Source organism: Crotalus tigris, unplaced genomic scaffold (assembly GCF_016545835.1).
Source record: "Crotalus tigris isolate CLP2741 ecotype Arizona unplaced genomic scaffold, ASM1654583v1 scf7180000017969.2108049, whole genome shotgun sequence".
Classification (NCBI taxonomy): Eukaryota; Metazoa; Chordata; class Lepidosauria; order Squamata; family Viperidae; genus Crotalus; species Crotalus tigris.
Genome location: NW_024096751.1, coordinates 1,770,988 through 1,793,505, shown reverse-complemented (window position 1 = coordinate 1,793,505; position 22,518 = coordinate 1,770,988). Strand labels below are relative to the sequence as shown.

Sequence of the window (22,518 nt, the reverse complement as noted above, 5' to 3'; positions counted from 1 at the left end):
AGTCTATCCAGGGCAGAAAAATTGAACCTTGCCAGAAATAACCCAGACTATAGAGGCAAACAAGAGAGAGTTGGTATTAGAGGGCAGAGATATAGAATTATTTTCATTTGGAAACTAGTCACCTTCTACTATGCCTCAGAAAGAATAAAGACCTCTAAAGAAATGGAAGAATTGAAAAAAGAATAACCCAGCATCTAGAACAGCATTAAAACATCAGAATAAGGTTGCCTGCATTGAAACTTTTTCCCAAAAAACAGTTAAAAGATGCCAACACTGCAATATCAAATATAAGCACCAGCTCAATGTAAAAAACAACCAATTAATGTATAGCACAACTGCAGTTATAACTGAATACCTGGGATGCAAAATCAACAAAAAGGAAGATCAGACTGAAAAATAAGATCAGCAAGCTGAGATCAGATGAAAGCAAGCAAGAAAAGAAGCTGAAGAACAAGAAGAATACCTGATGAAGAAATATCATTTAGAAACAAAGATCAAGGAAGTACTGGAAATAATAAAGTAGCAAATAACACTGCCTTAGAAGATCAGCCAAGCTTGAATTGTAAATTATAGGCAAAATCTTCAATTTCAATCTAATCGGAAATGTTTCTACCAATTCAACAATGAGAGACTACAGTGAATCAATCAGTATCTGTCAAAGAAGAAACAGTGCAGTTCTGGAAGCAGATATGGGATAACCTAAAGAAATACAATAAGAATGCAGCTTGGTTAAAGGAGATAGATAAGTATAAAAAGAAGCTGAAATGAAAAAATTTGTAATAACAGCAGAAATGGGGGAGAAAAGGGCAAGGAAAATTCAGAATTGGTCAGCACCAGGTGATGGTGAAATTGCATGGATTTGGGGTGAAACATCTGGCTAGTCTATATCCACTTGTTGCCAAGCAGTTTAACAACTGGAGGTGAAATTGAAAAGTGGCTAATATCTAGCAAAACCTATCTGATAATAAAAGATCCACAAAAAGGGCAGTACTAGGCAACTACAGGTCAATTACCTGCTTACTAACAACTTTCGAATTACTAACTGATGCAGTTCAACAACATCTAAGTGAAAACTAAGGCTTGCGACAAAAGTAAAAAATAACCAAAAAAAGCTTTTTTCAACACGTAAAAATCAAGAAAAAAAGTTAAGGAAATGATTGGTCCATTAATGGGAGAAAGTAGCATTAAAGTGATAAGCAACAGGGAGAAAGCAGAACTACTTAACTTGTTTATTTGCATCCATCTTTACACAAAGGGAAAAAACAGTCCAACCTATCAAAAACGGTACCGTAAAAAACAGATTAGAAATACAAATTAAGATACGCAAGAAAATGGTAAATGAGCACCTGTCTACCCTAGATGAATTCAAATCACCAGGACCAGATGGATTACACCCCAAGGTTCTGAAGGAACTGGGAGATGTGGTCTCAGAACAACTGAATTATATCTTTCAAAGATCCTGGAGCAATGGGGAACTACCAGAGGACTGGAAAAGAACTATCTTCAAAAATGAAAAAGAAGATGGATCCAGGAAACTATAGACCTATCAGCCTGACCTCAATACCTGGGAAGTTCTTGGAAAAGATAATCAAGCAACTAATCAGCAAACATCTAGAGGAAAACACAGTCATTACCAAAAACCAACATGGATTTGTCAAAAACAGATCATGCCAGACAAAACTTATTGCATTCTTTGACCAAGTGACAAAATTAGTGGATCAGAGGAATGCTGTGGATATAATTTACTTGGACTTCAATAAGGCATTTGATAAAGTAGACCACTACTTGATGATATAAGAATGTGAGTTAGACAGCATCACCACCAGATGGCTGACCAGCTGTAGTCAACATGTGGTTCTCAATGGAACTGCATCTACATGGCAAGAAGTTTGTAGTGGGGCTCTCTTCTGGTCCCATTGCTCTTCAACATCTTCATCAATGATTTAGATGAGGGGATAGAGGGGAACTCATCAAATTTGCAGATGACACCAAACTGGCAGGAATAGCCAACACTCCAGAAGATAGGCTTAAGATACAGGAGGATCTTGATAGACTTGAACATTGAGCATTATCTAACAAAATGAAATTCAATAGTGGGGGAAAAGTAAGGTTCTACATTTAGGTAAGAAAAACCAAATGCACAGGTACAGTATAGGTGCTACCTTGTTCAGTAGTGGTAACTGTGAGAGGGATCTTGGAGTCCTAGTGGCCAGTCACTTAAATATGAGCCAGCAGTGTGCGGCAGCTGTTTAAAAAGCCAACACAGTGCTAGGCTGCATTAACAGAGGAATAGAATCAAGATCACGTGAAGTGTTAATACCAGTTTATAATGGCTTGAATAATACATCCAATTTTGGTCAACACGATGTAAAAAAGATGTTGAGACTCTAGAAAGAGTACAGAGAAGAGCAACAAAGAGGATTAGGGGACTGGAGGCTAAAGCATATAAGGCTGCTGGAATTGGGTATGTCTAGTTTAATGAAGAGAAGGGGGGACATGATAGCAGTCTTCCAATACCTCAGGGGCTGCCACAAAGAAGAGGGAGTAGTCAAGCTATTCTCCAAAGCGCCTGAAGGCAGGACAAGAAGCAACGGGTGGAAACTAAGCAAGGAGAGAAGCAACCTAGAACTAAGGAGAAACTTCCTGACAGTTAGAACAATTAACCAGTGGAACAACCTGCCTCCAGAAGTGGTTAATGCTCCAACACTGGAAGTTTTAAAGAAGAGACTGGACAGCCATTTGTCTGAAATGGTATAGGGTTTCCTGCCTGAGCAGGGGGTTGGACTGGATGTCCTCCAATGTTCCTTCCAACTTTTTATTTATTATTATTATTATTATTATTATTATTATTATTATTATTATTATTAGTAGTAGTAGTAGTAGTAGTAGTAGTATCTAATCATAAAACCCAAAATCAAAGTATCATTTTTTTCCCACCTCAAGCACAAAGTCCAGAAGCAATTTCCAAGTAGAAACAAAAGTACTTATATTCTTTTCTTTGATCAGAATAATCAATTTAGTCATCTATGCTAACTCCATCAACTTTTGCAGCCATTCATTCATCCATGGTGGCAATCTAAACGTCCTTTCATTTTTGTGTGTAAAGTAGTCTTGCTGCCATCAACATATATAAAATCAGAGTTCCACATTTTTTCCCAAGTCTTTTTCCATTAAGCCCAGAAGAAAAGTTTCTAATTTTATCTTTATATTCACTTTAAGAATTTTCTGTATTAAAATATCAATACCATTGACAAGATGGTTCTGAAAAACTGCAAGAGAAGAAAGACCAACCTAAATGTAATAAGGATTGATTACAGGAAAGCATTCAACTCCCTGCCACATGATTGGATAATCAAGTGCCTAGAAATAACAGGAGTCAGTAGAAACATCAGAAGATTTGTACAAAGATTGACAATACAATGGAAGACCCTGTTGCTGGTCAATGGTGATAGAATGGGAGAGGTTAACATCAAGAGAGGAATCTTCCAATGAGACTCAGTATCACTGCTATTGTTTGTCATTGCACCAATTCCTCTGTCAATACTACTAAATAACTCAAACCATTCAAATCATCCTTTACATGGAGGATTTGAAGCTATATGGAAAAACACCATCTGAAATAGGATTGCTGCTCAATATTATCCATATATGCAACCAAGATATTGCAACGGAATTTGGACTGGACAAATGTGCCATGTTTACTATGAAACGGGGGAAAATAGTGAAAACTGATGGAATTAGGATGCCCTATGGAAATAATATGAAGAGTCTGGATAACGATGATCACCATAAATACCTGGGCATCCTACAACCTGACAACATCAAGCTCAATGAAGTCAAGAAAAAGGTTAGAAATGAATGCATCAAGACAGTGAAGAAGTTCTTAAAATCCAAACTCATCGGAGGAAATACCTTCAAGGCAATCAACACCTTGGCAATTCCAGTCATTTAGATACATCACTGGAATAGTGAATTGGGCTCAAGCAAAACCAAAGGCCTTGGATAGGAAGACCAGAAAAATAATGATAATGAATCATGCTCTTCACCCACACAGTGACGTTGACAGGCTCTATCTACCAAGAAAAATGGGAGCAACAGCAACAGATAGTGATTGCCATCTCTGCAAAGAAACTGAAGAAACAGCAGACCACCTGGTTAGCTGCTGACCAAGATCAACCAAACTGACCACAGGAATGGCATGACACATTAGAAACAATAGTTCACTGGAAGATCTGCAAGAAATATCATTGGCCTGCAAGCAACAACTGTTAGGATCATAAAATAGAGAAAGTCATAGAAACTGAAGAAGCTAAATTGCTGTGGGATTTTTGAATTCAAATAGACAGGCACCTATATCTTTCAAGCATATCTCTGCTTGAGGCTGAATGAGTGGACTTTAGATTATGGAAGATCATTATTAGGCGAAGTCCTGGGGATTGCTGGATCTGTTTTAGTGGGAGTATCAATGCTGTTGAAGTCACTCTACCAGGGCTCTACTTCCTCTTCATTGTTATCAAAAAATGAGGTCAGCAAGACTATAACAGTGTCTATATATCTTGAAAACATTGTGAATCTCCAAACACCCTTTGTCTACACTCTTGTGGAAAGGGGAAAAGCTAATCGATTTGTTAGGTATAATGCACCATTAGATATGTGGGATGCTAATGTGATCGATAAGAAAGTCCAACTTCTCTGCTGTCTGTGTTTACTTTCTGTTTACTTCTTGGAAATCCTAGAATACTGTTAATTTTTTTATCCTAATAATCACTTATCATACTGATTATAGTACTGTAGTAACATATTATTAATTATTGGTCCAAGAGTTATCAGTGATAAACCTGTGAAGTGATATAACTCATGTAAGATTTATTGATATATCATAAAGATTGAGCAAGATTAGGTGATAATTACCTCCAAATATCCACTGGATTGGATGAGAAGTAGTTATATTAAGTAATGAACAATATTGATTTCAGTTGATCTGCTGATAAAGGTTATTGAATTTAATTTTGAAACAGTCCAGTAATGATAGAATATTGATGACATCTTTAAAATGACTGGTGATTGATCAATTAGACACTGATGATTTTAGAATCATTCTAAAAAGTATTACAGAGGAAAAAAGTCCCAGATGAGTCTTCAGATCACCATAAAAAGTCTTCTTTCCAGCCTGACCACTACCTATTTTAAATACAATGAAGGTTTCCACAGACAAAAACATGGCTACACCACGTATTCATCTGTGTCCCCCATTGTGGCCAATCTTTACATGCAAGAGGTAGAAACCAAAGCCCTAAACTCCTTCACAGGAATTCCACCCAATCACTGGTATAAGTATGTGGACGATACTTGGGTCAAGATCAAAACACAGGAATCGGAAGCATCGGAAGCAATCTGTCATCTATTGGTGGACAGATACATCAAATTCATACGTGAAGATGTTAAAAAAAATATTCTAGCCTTCCTGGAATGTGCAGTACACATTAAGGAAGATAGAAGCCTTAACATTGAAATTTACAGAAAACCCCCACACAGAGGTCAATATTTTGATTCTCACCACCCACTGGAGCACAAAACGGGAGTTATCAGAACCCTACACCACCAAGCTGAAGGCCTCCCTACCAGCAAAGATGGGAAAGAAAAAGAACTAAAACACCTCAGGAAAGCCCTCAGAACATATGGCTATCCCAAGTGGGCCTTCATCAAATCCCAAAAAAGACCCAGCAGGAGCTCCTTCATAACAGACAAAGAAGAGAACAGTAAATGAAGCAATGTTGTCATTCCATACATTGCAAGAATATCTGAAAAGCTCAGGAGGATCTTCAGCCAACACAACATAGGTACACATTTTAAATCCCAAAATACACTAAGGCAGAAGCTTGTCCACCCCAAGGATAAAACACCCAGACACAAACTGAGCAACGTGGTATATGCAGTGCAATGCAGTGAAATATGTGCAGATCTGTACATTGGGGAAATGAAACAACAACTTCATAAACGCATGGCACAACATAGGAGAACAAACCCATCAGGACAAGAGTCAACAGTCCATCTGCATTTAAAAGACAAAGGCCACTCTTTTGAAGACAGCAAAATCCATATTTTTGGACAAAGAGGATCACTGGTTTGAAAGAGGGGTCAAAGAGGCCATCTATGTCAAAATTGAACAGTCCTCTCTCAACAGAAGGGGAGGGATACGATATCATCTATCTCCAGTCTTCAACACTGTCCTTTCAGCAGCTCCAAGAAGGCTCCACACCCATTTGCACTACTCAGGTGACCCTGAGGACACAGATAAACCTCCAAGTGGCCTCAATGACTCTCTAAAAGAATACAAACGACCAGCTTCCCAGTTAGTGATAAATAATACATTATAATGTGCGTTTGGAGAATTTTCATATACATTGAGTCAATTTATTTGCTTATTAGTAAAATACATTTCAATGCAGACTAATTTTAATTCAAATTTAAATTTAAACCCTAATTAATTGCTTGATGGGCTCTCTTTTTCTTGTGCATTAATTTTTTTTCTAAATATATTATAATAATACTTCTTCCAACATTTAGGTTTTCATGTAATAATGGTATTGATGATCAAGTAAATTCTACATAAAAATGAGGAAGAAAAATCTAATGATAAACTTGGCTTTCTTAGTTGTACAGTCTGTGCTGGCATTGCAGTCTAGAATCTTTTTTTAAAAAAAGATTTCCTTTTCTAACATTTTCCCTTGACAACGCAAGACTAAAAAAAAAGGCAAAAAAAGCCTGCCTTATGTACAGCAGATGGCTTGGCAATTATAGCATACAGGTGCTTGCCATGCAGGTGTTTAATTTTGAAGGCACTAAGTTGAAGCAAGATATCTGCAGGACCTCGATAAAGTTATTTTAATTTATAAACACCTTATCATGGGGCTTGCATTATGATGTTCTGCAGATGTTCTGGAGTTTAATTTCCTTTTTTCTAGCATATGCAGTAAGAAAGGTTTAGGAAAACTGAAGCCTAAAACATCTGGAAAAATACCAGATAACTTTTTTTGCAGTAAATCATAGTAAATTAACCTGAGCCTGTCAATCAGCTGTAAGTACAAAAGAGTTGCTTGCCACATTTAGAGCTTGGTTAATCAATACTAAGAATGTAATTGGCAATGCTGCAAAAATATCATGCTGAGTTTGAGCAAATAGGAATTGTTGGCTTGGAGGACTTCCATTTAGCCACCTCTGAAGCAGTACTGTCTTCTCTGAATATCTAATGAAATGCTAGGGGTTCTATCAGTCAAAGCATATAAGGAACGGTTGCTGGAATTGGATATGTCTAGTTTAATGAAGAGAAGGACGAGGAGGGACATGATAACAGTATTCCAATATCTCAGGGGCTGTCACAAAGAAGAGGGAGTCAAGCTATTTTCCAAGGCACCTGAAGGCAGGACAAGAAGCAACGGATGGAAACTAATCAAGGAGAGAAGCAACCTAGAACTAAGGAGAAACTTCCTGACAGTGGAATAACCTGCTTTCAGAAGCGGTGAATGCTCCAACACTGGAAGTTTTTAAGAAGAGACTGGACAGCCAATTGTCCGAAATGGTATAGGGTTTCCTGCCTGAGCAGAGGGTTGGACTAGATGACCTCCAAGGTCCCTTCCAACATCATCATCATCATCATCATTATTATTACTATTATTATTATTATTATTATTATTATTATTATTATTATTATTATTATTATTATGTCAGTTCCAGTGTTAAATCTCCATTCCTTAAGAACAGGTTCCTTTATCAATAGAACAAAATATTTGTAGCTTTGGATTGAAGTGTTGGGATCCTTGGTTGTTTTCTTGCAGACATTTCATTGACCAACTAGATAACATCATCATTGTTAGAAGGGAATGAGAATTAGAAAGGAGGGGAAAAAATCAAGCTCAGGAGCACCAAGGGCCTGTATTGCAGAAGTCATTTTTCCTTCAGCAATAAGTACCGTATTTTCTGGCGTATAAGACGATTTTCTAAACCATGAAAATCTTCTCAAAAGTTGAAGGTCGTCTTATAGGCCCAGTCATCTTATATGCCGGAAAATACCCGCATGTGCATTGGAGGCCAGCCGGCCAGGCCGGGAGGGGAGAAGCGGCGCCTTCTGAGCGGGAGCTGGCGCTCTGGCCATGCCCCTCTTACGTGCGATGGGCTGCGCGGCATGGAAAGGGGCTCCCGCGACCCCACTGCTGAGATGGTGCTCAGGAGGCTGGAGGGGCAGGCAGGTCCCGGGGTGGCTGGGAGAGGGCAAGAGGTGCCCTCTCCCAGGTTGGCGGGTGTGAGAGTGCAGCCGGTGGCTCCGAGGTGCGCAGATCCTCCGTGCAGCCTCTTCTTATGTTAGCTATTTGTGGCTTCTCCCCTAGATCATTAACTTTCAGAGTAGAACAAAAAAAATTCCCTTTAAGATTAATTTGAAGTTTGCAATGGCCGCTCTTTTCTTACATCTGTGAACAAGTAATTATTATAATAAAAAGCTCTGTTTGACCTTTGCATCTCAGATCACTTTACTAGTACAAACATAATTGAAACCCAAAAGGGTTTTTGCTTTATAGAATGCTTTTGTCCATTTGCAGTTTAATTGGAGACCCAGTTAAATCTTTCTATCACTCTCATTCTAACAACATAGCTAACTCTGGTATGCTAAATGTGATTTGGTTTTTTTATTGTTTCAGCTATTCTGAATCTCAACCTTATTCCAGAAATCTATGTTTGCACTTTAAGATACTACATGAAGGGATATCTTGCTTTGTTACAATAAGAACTTACCAGCTTCTCTAGAAATAAATATCCAACAGCTTTGAAACTTTACTATGTATGCCTAAGTTACGGGTAGGCAACCTTGGCTCTTTTATGACTCGTGGACGTCAACACCCAGAATTCCTGAGCCAGCATAGCTCAGCTTGGAAACCTCTCCCTTTCCCCTCAGCATGGCTGGCTCAGGAATTGAAGTTGAGTTGAAGTCCATGAGTCAAGGTTGCCTACCCCTGGCCTAAGTCAATTGCATTTCACCATTGCTTATAATATAGATGCTTCTTTAATACATTTATTTGCATTGTATGAATAGAGTCTTTGGAAAGAGAAGGAGGGCAAAGTCCTTCCTTACCTGACTGGTACCAACTATTAAAACCAGTGTGCTGAATCTCTGTACTCCACTGAGAACAAGGAAGAAATATGGAATGTAGTTACAAGTTCCCCCCATTGGACAAAAGGAAAAGATTTTTAACAGATAAAGCAACAAGCTTAAGACTTATTCATGTTGACCTAATTCATCTTCCCCAATACAAGGTTGCTAGTAAACCTTTTGTAAAACAAAACACACAAATGCTAAGATCCTGATCCTGGAATTCTATGTTAAATATATTTTGGCTTTTTGACATCTTACTCAAACTCATTTTATTTAGCAGAATCTAAGCTTAGCTGCTTCATGTTCCCATTTCTCTTAGATTTCCTTAGACTGTGGTTACATAACAGTAAATGAAATTGTACTTCGCAAGAATTGTGCCTTTGGGATTGTTTATTTAAGATTTTATTAAGTATCCTGAATATTTATGGGTAGAAATGATGAAGTCAACATTTCTCTGTCCTGGACACAATCAGCCCCCAAAGAAACTATTGTGCAATCATTTATGCTATGGAGGTCTTAGTTATAAAACTAATTACTCTTTTCTAATAGCTCTCACTTGATCAGGACTTCACTGACCTTGATCAAATTTATTGTTCAAATAGAGTAATTATTTTATATTGAAAGAGATCATTTAACTCTAAATAGTCCATGAAACTGAAAACTTTATTTGCACACTTTGTTCAATTATATTCAGCTCTGCATGTATTTCTTATTTCTGATATTTGCTTAGATTTCTAGATCTAAGACGGGTAGGCAACCTCGGCTCTTTTATGATTCATGGACTTCAACTCCCAGCATAGCTGACTCAGGAATTCTGGGAGTTGAAGTCCATGAGTCATAAAAGAGCCGAGGTTGCCTACCCCTGATCTAAGACAATTATATCAACTCTAAATTCCTGCTATTTACAATCTGTCTTGGATTGGGATCATATTCATCTTGAGAAGTGAGTGGCGTATTTTGTTCCACTTTTGCCTTGTTAAAGGTTCATGGGACAAATTCATCATCAGAACTGCATTATGATGCAATTATTTCAAAATTAAAGTTTGGATATCTTCCACCATCTTCTTTTCTCATGCTGGAGCAAGTTGTAGGGGGTTGTATCAAATCATCTCCAAATATATCTCCTTCATATGCTTGAATGATTTAGGTTATATTATTAAAGAGCAATTTTTTTCATTATATACACTCATTATTATATGTAAACTTCTTTTTTGAACCTACAAGATTGAGTTAGTCATTCTCATGGGTTGATTTAGACATTTCTTCTTAATTTCTACATGGCATAGTGACTATTCCTCCTAGTCCACCTACCTGATTTTTAAGAGTAAGGCATGTGTTATTGAAACTACCAAAAACATAATATATCCAAGAATGTAGTATAGTGCTTTTTTTGTTAAAAAAAAAAAGGTGACGGAACTCACACACGTCATACAACCCGCCTTGCCTACCCTACAAGATCCATCCAAAAAAGATGCCGGAACTCCGTTCTGGGCGTTCTATGACAAAAAACAAACAAACAAACCCTGGTAATAGATATGTTCTACCTCTTTGCAAAGCTTTACAGCTACTTACTGCTTATATCAGTACTATAAATATAGCATTAGAAACAAAGCTCAAAATGTATTTCAAAGAGTTTCATAATAAATCCCTTGATAAATGTTTTATCTGTATTTATGAATATGCTGTGCAGCCTCATTGAATTCAATGGAACATAAATTGATTTCAAGGGAATTGTGTCCCAGGGAAAAGTTTTTCTAATCTGGTGCCCTACGATTATGTTTGTGCCATAATTCCATAATAAACCTTATTTCAATTTTTATGCAATCTTGTCACACCCTGTTTTTGGAAGTAGCAACTTTAGAAAATTACGTTATAAAAAACGTAAAAATTCTCTCTCTCTCCCTCTCCCTCCCTCCCTCCCTCCCTCTCTCTCTCTCTCTCTCTCTCTCTCTCTGTGTGTGTCATGGTTCCGATAGATGAAACCCTTCAAAAAAACTTTGACATCCAATGTTAGCAGCGTTGACAGTGTATAAGTTTGTATGTGTTTGTCTATGTTTGTGTGTGCATGTGTGAAAGAAAGAGAGACAGACAAGACAGAAAGAGGAAGACAGAGATTTTTTTTCTCTCTAAATAATGCATTTTTTAAAATGAAGAATATCCTCTAAAGATGCATCCAGAAATACCTGTTTGGATAATAGGAAATAACACCTGTAATATATTATATATTTTCTAATAACATTTTTGTAAGCTTTACCTTGGCAGTAAGTACTTCATACTTTGAAAAATGGTCCAGGTTAAAATGTTTACACAACTTAAACAAATCCCTGCATCCCACAATACAGCAAACAAATGTCTAGTGTTTCATTATTGACTGATGTTATTGCCTAGCAACAGTTGTTTGGAGGAAGACATAATGTCTAATGTGTTGAAACAGGTATTACTTTAAAATGTGTAATTATTTTTATAGCAAGGGGTATTCTGACTGCCTGGCACTGGGATCAAATGCAGATAACTGAGCTTCAATAACTGTTTTCTCGTAGATCCCAAGTCTCCAAGCCTTGACCTCATTAAAAGCACTGGGTTAAACTAATATGACAGTCACACAACTTGAGAGAATTTCAGGGAATGCATCAAAGAAGTGTGAAACGTGGCTTATCAATACATTTTTCTGATAAGCAAAATATTTTGCTTTATATCTCTGACATTAGCTGCTGCTGACTTCTATTTCTGTTATTGTACTGCATATGCCTGTCACTTCACATGTATTTGAATTCCACTCACAAACCAATTACTTTTGTGGCTAAGAGCTGCCACTTGAGGGTGCCCATAAATCACTTTTCCCTAACCAAAGTTTCTTGAGCATTAGACTACAAATCCCAGAATACAAGCCAGCCTGACCAGTCATTTTGACTGAAAATCCAGAGGGATGAAGTCTCAACAGACCTGGACATTTAAGAAAATAAATAATATTTTTCTAGTCTTGTGATTACTCATAATAATTGGATGAAGGGGAAGCTTTCTTCAGATCAAACATGACTCCTAGACCCCCATATAGGGATCATGGAGCAACGCCACATAAATAGTTACTTATGACCTCTTCCCAGTCATTTTTTTCAATGCCCTAATCTGGTTTATAGGAATATCCAAGTGGCCCCTGTCTTTTGGTCGACCTCACCTTAGTCTTTTAGATCAAGAAGTCAACTAGGTAATTCTAGCTCAACAACGGTTTGGTAAATTATTGTAACACAATAATATTTGTAGTAAAATATAAAGAAAAGCTATATTGACAGCTCCATATATTAAATAAAGATAGAGACATAGATAATTTATTCCGGGACTTAGCCATGGTATCTCCAAAGGGTAGAATATAATAAAATGATAGATTAAAACTGATATGTCTTAATGAAATGTTCAAGTTTAATTTAAGTACCTTGCTACCTAATAGTGTCTGTGAAGGGTCTGATAGAGCTAATTATAATTTTGGCATAGGAAACTTGAGCTTTCAGATGTCTTGCATGCCTATTTAAGACTACATTCTCAGGTGCATCTTAGGAATTCATATTGGCACTGAAAACGGTAGGCTTATTTCGGTTGGACTCAGGGCTTCTGCAAAAAATACTTCCTTTTTTATTCTCAACAGGGAATTATCCACATTCTCAATCTTTATGCTTTAGGAATATGTATGAATTTCTCATACTTATAACTGAGATCAGTGTGTCCTGAGAAATAACAGAGAGAAATTTTATGTGGCATAAAATTAAAATTGTATTTAATCAAAGAATAGACCTCTCCAGCAAGGACATCATGGACAGGTATATGTGTCACTTACCAGTTCACCTGACACTTGCTGAGTTCTATAAAGATTTTCAGGTCATCTTGTTTGCTTATCTGAATGACTAGGAGAAGGCTTTGCTTGATCCATGGTAGCTGCAGAAGGTTATTACCATTTCTTCCTACTGCATTGTAAGAGCTGGATGTGAGCAGATTCGGTGTTCTGGGAAGCCTAACTTAGAAGAGGTGCCTGTCTGTGGAAGATCAGTGAAATGCTCTCACCTTGCAAATTATATTCATGAAAGAGAAAAACAATTCTGCATCAAATTCTTCTCACCAAAGGCTGGCTGGCAGACTAAAAACCTGGGGTGGTAGAAGATATATCTGTTCAAAGAGTCTTCACAGATTTATCTTACTGCAATTCCTCACGGATTGTATTTTTTCAAGTACTAGAAAGTATAAAACTGATCAATTTTAAAGAAAAATTGATGATGTAGTGGCATAAAAGAAATCTGATTTTATACATTTAGATAATTACACATAGATTAGCACATAGACAACCAATTCAATTATTGTCTATTAGACTGAAGATAATTTAGGGGGTGCAGAATTTGAATTTTCGAGCTTATAAAGATAGTGATGATGATGATGATGATGATGATGATGATGTATATCTCATTTTTTGTCTGAAAACATGGAATAGCCTATGGGGGAACCCTCCTAATTGTATCTATATAAAGTAGATTAAGGTGAGGGAAAGCATTAAGTCCCAAATCACCCAATGAGCTCTTTATTTTACTAAATCATAATCTAACTTCAATATTAATATTAATAATAATAGTAATAATAATAATAGTTAAGTTGGAAGGGACCTTGGAGTCAAGTCCAACCCCCTGCTCAGGCAGGTAACCCTCTACTGTTTAGGACAAATGGCTGTCTAGTCTCTTCTTAAAAACTTCCAGTGTTGGAGCATTCACCGCTTCTGGAGGCAGGTTGTTCCACTGGTTAATTGTTCTAACTGTCAGGAAGTTTCTCCTTAATTCTAGGTTGCTTCTCTCTTTGGTTAGTTTCCACCCATTGCTTCTTGTCCTGCCTTGAGGCACTTTGGAAAATAGCTTGACTCCCTCTTCTTTGTGGCAGCCCGAGATAGTGGAACACTGCTATCATGTCCCCCCTCATCCTTCTCTTCGACATACCCAATTCCAGCAACCATTCCTTATATGTTTTAGCCTCCAATCCCCTAATCATCTTTGTTGCTCTTTTCTGTACTCTTTCTAGAGTTTCAACATCTTTTTTACATCATGGTGACCAAAACTGGATGCAGTATTCCAAGTGTGGCCTTACCAAGGCATTGTAAAGTGGTATTAATACTTAACATGATCTTGATTCTATCTCTTTCTTAATGCAGCCCAGTACTGTGTTGGCCTTTTTGGCAACTGCAGCACACTGTTGGTTATATTTAAGTGATTGTCCATTAGGACTCCGAGATCCCTCTCACAGTTACTACTATTGAGCAAGGTACCCCCTATACTATACCTGTACATTTGGTTTTTCTTGCCTAAATGTAGAACCTTATTTTTTTCACCATTGAATTTCATTTTGTTAGATAGCGCCCAGTGTTCAAGTCTGTCCAGATCCTTCTGTATCTTAAGCCTATCTTCTGGAGTGTTGGCTATTCCTGCCAGCTTGGTGTCGTCTGCAAATTTGATGAGTTCCCCATCTATCCCCTCGTCCAGATCGTTGATGAAGATGTTGAAGAGCACTGGGCCCAGAACAGAGCCCTGGGGCACCCCACTACACACTTCCCTCCATGTAGATGTGATTCTATGTTGCCTTTCTCAAATATTGCTGCTATGTTATGAAAAGTATTTATTCTTATTCCTGTTCTTGATACTGTATGCTGAAAATTTGCCCTAAGGCAGTAGGTGTTCTGTACCAGAATGGTGATTCATAGGAGCAACCAGAAAGATTTGCTACATCAGAACTGCAAATATAGAGTACAGAATAACAGATTTGGAAGGAACCTTGGTGGTCTTCTAGTCCAATCCTCTCCTTGAGCAAGATAAGCGATTGTTCAATCTCTTCTTAAAAACCTCTACTGATGGAGCATTCACAACTTTTAGAGGGAAGCCGTTCCACTGATCAATTGTTTTCACTGACAGGAATTTTCTCCTTAACTCTAGATTGGATCTCTCTTTGATAAGTTTATATATATTACTTTTCGTCCTGTTCTCAGGTGCTTTGGAGAATAGGTTGACCCCCCCCCCTCTCTGAGAATGTCTCCCCCACAATTTCAATCAATCAGAAGCATAATAGCTAACCAGGTTGTTTTCATACATGGTTAAGAAAATCTCATGAAGTAATTTACCCTTTCCTGGTGGTAAAAATACAATAGCTATTAGTGCTTTTTCTCCATTACTACAACTTTGAATTGGGCCCAGACCTCTACTTTTTGTTTAGCTATTTTTATTCAATAAGCATACATGTTTTCAATGTAACATTTAACTCAGGAGTAAATAATGTGTAATCTCTGTTTTGATGAGCAGGACTCGCTAATATTTTCAATTTTTATCTTTGTATTATGCAATTTCAAAATATGATACTGTGGATACTGAATACAAACTGTTTCCATATGTTGATGATATGTTGGCTATTTTGGATAATTACTTATACTTACCAAAACTTATTAAAGTAGTGCCGTAACATAGTTTATATTCTGACTACATTACTAATTGGAATAAAAATCTAATCTGCTTCTATGAAGTCAGAAATATCTATGGATTATTGTAAGAAACTGAGCTTTAGAAGAGGGGGTCAACTTATTTTCCAAAGCAGCAGAAGGCAAGACAAGAAACAAAGGATGGAAACTAAACAAGGAGAGAAGCAACCTGGAATTAAGGAGAAACTTCTTAACAGTAATGACAATTATTCAAGGGAACAGCTTGCCTTCAGAAGTTGTAGGGGCTTCTTCACTGGAGGTTTTTAAGAAGAGGCTGACAGCCATTTGTTTGAAATGGTATAGGGCAGTGGTGGCGAACCTATGGCATGCGTGCCAGAGGCAGCACTCAAAGCCCTCTCTGTGGGCATGTGTGCCATGCCCCGGACATGGCAATCGTCCCTCTTCAACTAGGCGCCTACTAACTCACTGAGGTCCCACCTGGTTGGATGCATCACAGCACGGCTGGTTTCTCTCCCCTCCGTCCCATCCCTCCTGGCCTTGCACGCTCTCCTTTTCCCGGGCACAACCCACTGCATTGCCTCCTCAGCTGTCGGCTATCCATCCAGCTCAGAGCCGCTTCTCTGAACTGCTGGTGGTGGGCTGCAGAGCCCCAGAGTGCACCAGTCGAGGGGCCTGCAGGCTGTGGCTGCTGATGGACACTGTCGGCCCCCATGCGTTCGCTGGCCTCTGTGTGCAGGGGCCGATGGTGTTAGGCAGCAGCTGCCCTGGCCAGAGACCCCCTCCAGATCTCCCCCAACCCTGCCCAGCCCCCACAGGCATCCCTCCCCATGAGCAACATCGAGGTGACCGTGCCCACCTTGGCCACACCCACCCAGTCTGCCATGACCACCACAGCCATGCCCACCTGGCACGCGGCGATAAATAAGTGGGTTTTGGGTTGCAGTTTGGGCACTCGCTCTCTAAAAGGTTCGCCATCACTGGTGTAGGGTTTTCTGCTTTAGCCGGGGGTTGAACTAGAAGACCTCCAAGGTCCCTTCCAGCTCTATTCTGATTCTAATATAGCCTTCCATGTCAGGAAAACGTGGCTTGAATATACAGGAAGAAGAGGAATTCTGAAGGGATTGTCCCATTCAAGGGGCATGTATCAGGTCTTTGCCAAGTTGCAATGTTATTGCACATGCAAAAATGTGGCATATTATTTTGAAGCCCAGAAAATTGGGAGCCATCTGGCAAGTGAATTCCAAATAAGTATTTAGCACCTGTTTCTTTCCATTGCTATTTCACTATATACTTCCACCTAAGAGTTGTGTGGTTTATCTATATTGTAAACTAAAGCTTGTAATTCACCTGATGAAATTTTATTTTTTTAAATAGATTTACTATTTATGCTATTGCCTTGAGGAGTTTGAGGAGATAGGCCATTTTAAAAAGATCTTATCCAAGATTAGATAGAAAAAGGAACATCAGAATGTGTTCACAATAAAAGGTAATGTGGCAGTAGACGCAATTCAAGTAATGTGTAGAGAAAGTGGGGAAAAGATGTAAAGAAATCTTGTATGAGATCAGCTTGTATGAGAAAGCTACTGGGTTGGCTTTCTATGATACTTTTCTTCATCTGATAACAAGAGTAACCAGACTGGATAGGTCAACTTTTAAATAAAATCCCAGGAAGCTGAATACATAAATTCACCCATACATGTAGGTACCAAGGCAAAAGGGCAGAACAAATTCATTCTAGACTGAGCAGAGGAATTGGAGAAGAATGCATGTATGCTTTGAAACAGCAAACCTTGTAAACAGAAATTCCACATGCTTAAAGAGAAGAGGAGAGGAAGAAGAGGGAAGTAGGGAAGAGAAGAAAGGGAGAAAGAAGGTAGAGAAGAATGAATGTGGATACAGTGAAAGGGGAAATGGGCGAGCAACACCAAAAGTCATGTGTATGTATTTATTTCATTTTATTAAAAGTATCTTATATATGAATGTAAAAAGAATGTATGTTAACATCTGATAAATATCATGGTATATGTATGGGGGAGAGTTTGGAAAAATAAAAAATTATTTAAAAAAAAATTCCACATGCTTCTAGTAATTTTACATTTCAGGAAAATGATGGATGTCAAGAACACATCATTTTCCTATTTTGAATGAACATTGGTTTATTCACAATAAAATTTCTATGGTATGCTTATATCAAAAAATAGATTTCAAAATGAGAAGTAAATAACTAACTGGGAGACTGTGAGTTCTAATCCCACCTTAGACACTAAATCAGTGGGGTGACCTTGGGCCAGTCTCCCTCCCTCAGCCCTAAAAGAAGACAATAGCAAACTATTTCCAAAATCTTGTCAAGAAAATTGCAGGGACTTGTTCAAGCAGTCACCAGGAGTTGATACTTATTGAAAGATCTATGTGTGCTTACAAACACACAGCTCTTGTAAATTCTCAAAACCTATTTAGAAGATCATGAACACAACTCCAAAATATTTCCAGTACTGTGCTCTTGAAGAAGAGTAAATATTGATGTTGTATAGCAGGAGTGTCAAACTGCCAGCCTGCGGGCCGGTTGCATCATGCAGAGGCCGCGCCCACCCCAGCTCTGGCAATGCAAAAAAAGTAATGACACGTCGCGACACATCACATGACGTGGCGAGTTTGACACCCGTGTTGTACAGCAATGGGATAGCAATGCGATAATGTTCTTCTAAAGGCGGCATTAGATGGAATTCTCCCAGTTTCTTATAGATAGCAGGACAGGACAGGAGAAGACAGGTTCACTTAATTATTGTTTAGGAATCAGCTAGTTAATTCATCATACTGATTTGATAGTTTGGGGGAACAGGGAGTTGTTAGCTTTTTCCTTGTAAGGATAACAAACAAACAGAGATATCTAGAAGGAGATCTACAACTCTTTCAAACAACTGAACATTCAGCATAGAACTGAATTGAACAACTGAACATTCAGTTAGGCAATTTAAGATAACTTTAAACTAATTTCAGTTTTTAAGTTGCATTGCTGTGCATTTAAATATCTCACTCTTTCTGGGAAATTCAGAATCACTTACATAAAGTTTCTGCACAATCTCTCAGCCAGGGAATAGCCAAGTCTGGCATTTTGTTTGTAAGGAAGTAGTTTGATTATATGGCTTCAGATTATTTATTTGGGCTATCATTCTCTGGTTTGGTGTTCTGCATATATATTGAACCATCGTCTCATTTGGTCATGCTAGCAGAGGGATTCTGGGAATGAAAACTGAACATATCAGAAAGACATCCACCTAGGAAAACTTCTGTAGACTCTTGAATTAATTGGCACTTTGCTCAACAGGGTTCCTTGAAGTAACTTTAGAAAACTGAAGTGTGGATTGGTATTCAGGTGTTACAGAGAATTCTTGCTTCACAGTTTATTCTGCACCTTGTTAATATCAAGCTATTCATATTTTAGCCTTTGAGATTATCTATAAATTAATAATGTGCAACATTTTCTCCTAAAGGCATACATCTTTTAAAAACAGATTTTTAGAAATATTTATAGATGGAGTGAAATGCAGAATTATATATAATTTCCAAGAAATGTTTGGGTGATTTGTTTTCATTGCCATTGAGAATTTTTTTTTAAATTTAAGTTGCTATTTTTAATTCCCTTCCAGGGGTAAAAAGGCAGATGTCTAAAGAGGATGAAATTTATTTCTTTAGGAAAATATGTTAAGACTTATTTTCATACAGTTCTTATGATTTATAAACGCACACTAACACATACTTTGGGGTGCATATATACAAGTGATTACAAACAGCTTTTGAACAAACCTGATCACTGACAAATCAGAAGAAATATTCCATCAATTCAATTATGTATCTCTTAATCTGAATTCAACCAATTGAATTTACATCTGCTCAATAGAAGCCCTAGAAAAATAGGGTAGTGGCTTCTGAAAGGAAGATGTCCATTTATAGCCTTTTCCTCATCTACATGTTTTGTTTTGTTTTTGGGGTTTTTTTGTAGGCTAAGTGCCCATTCAGTTGTATCTAGCATTTGAAAAAAACTTTTTTACACCGACGTTCTTACACCCGGGGATCTGTGTTTGTGCATGTATCCAAAACAAACAAATAAATATAGTAGTATATTTTCTATATACACATCTTTCCTTCCTTTAGTTTCTCTCTCCCCCAACATCGCTGTTAATTCACTAATTCTCGAATCCACCATGCCATTGTTTTTTGGGTAATTATACCCACCTCATATGCTGGCTTTTTAATACACTAATTGCATGATTAGTTTTATGATTTCTTCTGATTACCAATTAAGTTACCTTTTTCTGTATTTCATACATACCATTAGATTTTATAGCACTCCCTTTTTTAATTTCTCACCTAGCAGGGGTTCTCACACATTTGAAGATTGCATTATCCACTCAATAAACAGAGAGAGTTTAATTTTCTGTGTAACGTATTGGTGTGGACTTGGAAGGATGATGTTTCCAATATTATGCTATCAAGAGTGACATTTAATTTCACAGAGGAAAAAAATCTTGTTTTTCACTGTCATAACAGCATTCACAGAATATGATTTTAAAGAGTGTGGAGACTAAATCAAGTGATTTCCTGTCGGTTAGCTTAGTTTAACTTGCCACACATCTTCCCGAACATTCTTGGGTTTTCAGGCACCAAGTTTGTTATCTTAGCCCAGTCATTTTTTTTATAATGTTCTGGGTTTTCTAATGCTTGTATAAGCTCCCCTCACTCCTGACTTATTGCTTAGATCAGTGGTTCTCAACCTGTGGGTCGGGACCCCATTTGCGGTCGAACGACCATTTCACGAGGGTCGCCAAACAAGGCAGTCCGCCATTTTCCCCCCTTTTCTTTGGCCACGCCCCTGGCACCCGGTGATGTATAAGTGGTTGGGGGTCACCACAACATGGGGAACTGTATTATGGGGTCACGGCATTAGATCAATACCTCAATATATCTAAGGAAGTTTCAGCAAATATGTGGCCATCATTTATCAGTTACCCCAAGGTAGTAATACTGAAGCTTAAATGTATTTAATATCTTGCCAAAATTCACCACAAAACTCAGAATACAAAAATATAATAGAAAATGTCATAAACGTTTTAAAGTTTTAGCAACTAAAGTTATACAAGCATTTCCCCTGTCACATTCTGAGAACTCCTTTCTCATCTTCAGTCAGTCTGGACCCATACTTCATTCAAACAACAAAGATCTAGATGTATAGACTCACCATAAGTCTGTGCTTCTCTGATTCTAATGAAGAGAAACCAGTGAAGAGCAAGACTATTCCCACAAAGAAAATCTCTTCCATGAAAAGACCAGATGACAATTTATAAGTCACAATACAATAAGGAATGTTTCCTTCATTTCTCTTAACAAATGACTGAAAGCAGAGTCTTAAGGCTTGTCAGAATAGCTAAACTTAACCAAGAGGATTTTCCCATGTAATATGACCACCACATATGAAAGGTGTACGTTTCTTCTGTTTGAATAACATCAACAGATTCTGATGATGAATATGCCATATAATAATGGTTTTAGTCAAAGATTGAAAAAAAGTAATGTTAAAATGTACATCACTCCAAATGTTATAAATTTGAATACTTGACAAGGTCTAGTCTTTCTCCAGCATGACGAATGGAGAATCCACGGATGGGTTGATCTTGCCTTTCTGCCCTAGAGACTAAGTCAATCAACCTTTGCCACGCCTCTCTTCCTCAGGCTAGGAATCCCCAGTCACGACTTAGTCTTAGCCCAAAAGAGACATGGTGAAGATTGGCTCTTGGTCTTTAGCGGAAAGGCTAAATGGTGATCCATCAGGTTGTACCTTTCCCTTCCATTTCCCTTCTCTGCACTGTTATAAATTTGAATACTTGACAAAGAATACTATTCTTTCCATCTTCATGAAGTCATTCATTCCAAATCCAGAATTGGCACTGTTTTCTTTGGAAATGTTTTATTTCCTTATATAATTTTGTATCTTACACTAGATCCTTCTTTAAAGAATAGATATTTTTAGTAAAAGGAATAAAAACGACACTGAGAAAGATTGCAGTTTTAAGACTACATCTCTTAATTTATTTTTACTTTCCTAAAAAGTGATATTTAAAATATATATCACTCCAAATATTGTAAATTTGAATCCTTGACAAGGTCTAGTCTTTCCATATTCATGAAGGCATTCATTTGCAAATCCAGAATTGGCACTGTTTTCTTTGGAAATGTTTTATTTCCTCATATAATTTTCCATCTTACACTAAATCATTCTTAAAAGAATAGATATTTTTAGTAAAAGGAATAAAAGTGACACTGAGAAAGACCGCAGCTCTAAGCACTACATCTCTTTATTTTTACTTTCCTAACTGTTAGACTGTGTGCTCATTCATAGGAAGCAATCCTGCCAAAGTGGCAGGTGGTGTGTCCTGAACAGCAAGTTAGTTGGATTGCATCAAAATTCAGGAAATATTAGTTTCCAGTGCTAAAGGAGAAGAACGGACATATTTCACAGACATAGATATGTTGAAATCTGTTTTAACTGTGAAAAACTATACATGTATTCACAAAGCATTCAATTCATTTTGATGGGGCAGCTTAAATACACAATGCTACATTTGTGGGCTACCCAAAATATTCCTTAGGCAAATGCATATATGCTCAAAGAACAAAAGAATGTGAATTGTGCACAGATCAGTGTACAGTCTGCTGTACAAGAAGAGAAAAGAAACAGTTTTATACTTATATGCCTAAAATTTCTACAAAAAATTGAATGGATTGCCTTTAAAATATCTAGTATGTATTATCTACCAATTTATATACTCGTTTCATCAATTCATCCACATGTGTTCATACATACCCATTATTATCTTTTGTGGAAAACAACATTATGCAAAAAAAGAATGTTAAATGTCCCAGAAAT

At 37.6% G+C, this 22,518-nt stretch overlaps 1 protein-coding gene across 1 annotated transcript in view; it reads left to right on the top strand.

The window, feature by feature from the left end:
• PTPRN2 (protein tyrosine phosphatase receptor type N2) overlaps positions 1-22,518 on the top strand; it is a gene marked incomplete at its 5' end in the record, with an annotated part of 573,168 nt that overhangs the window by 235,296 nt on the left and 315,354 nt on the right. The window lies entirely within an intron of this gene.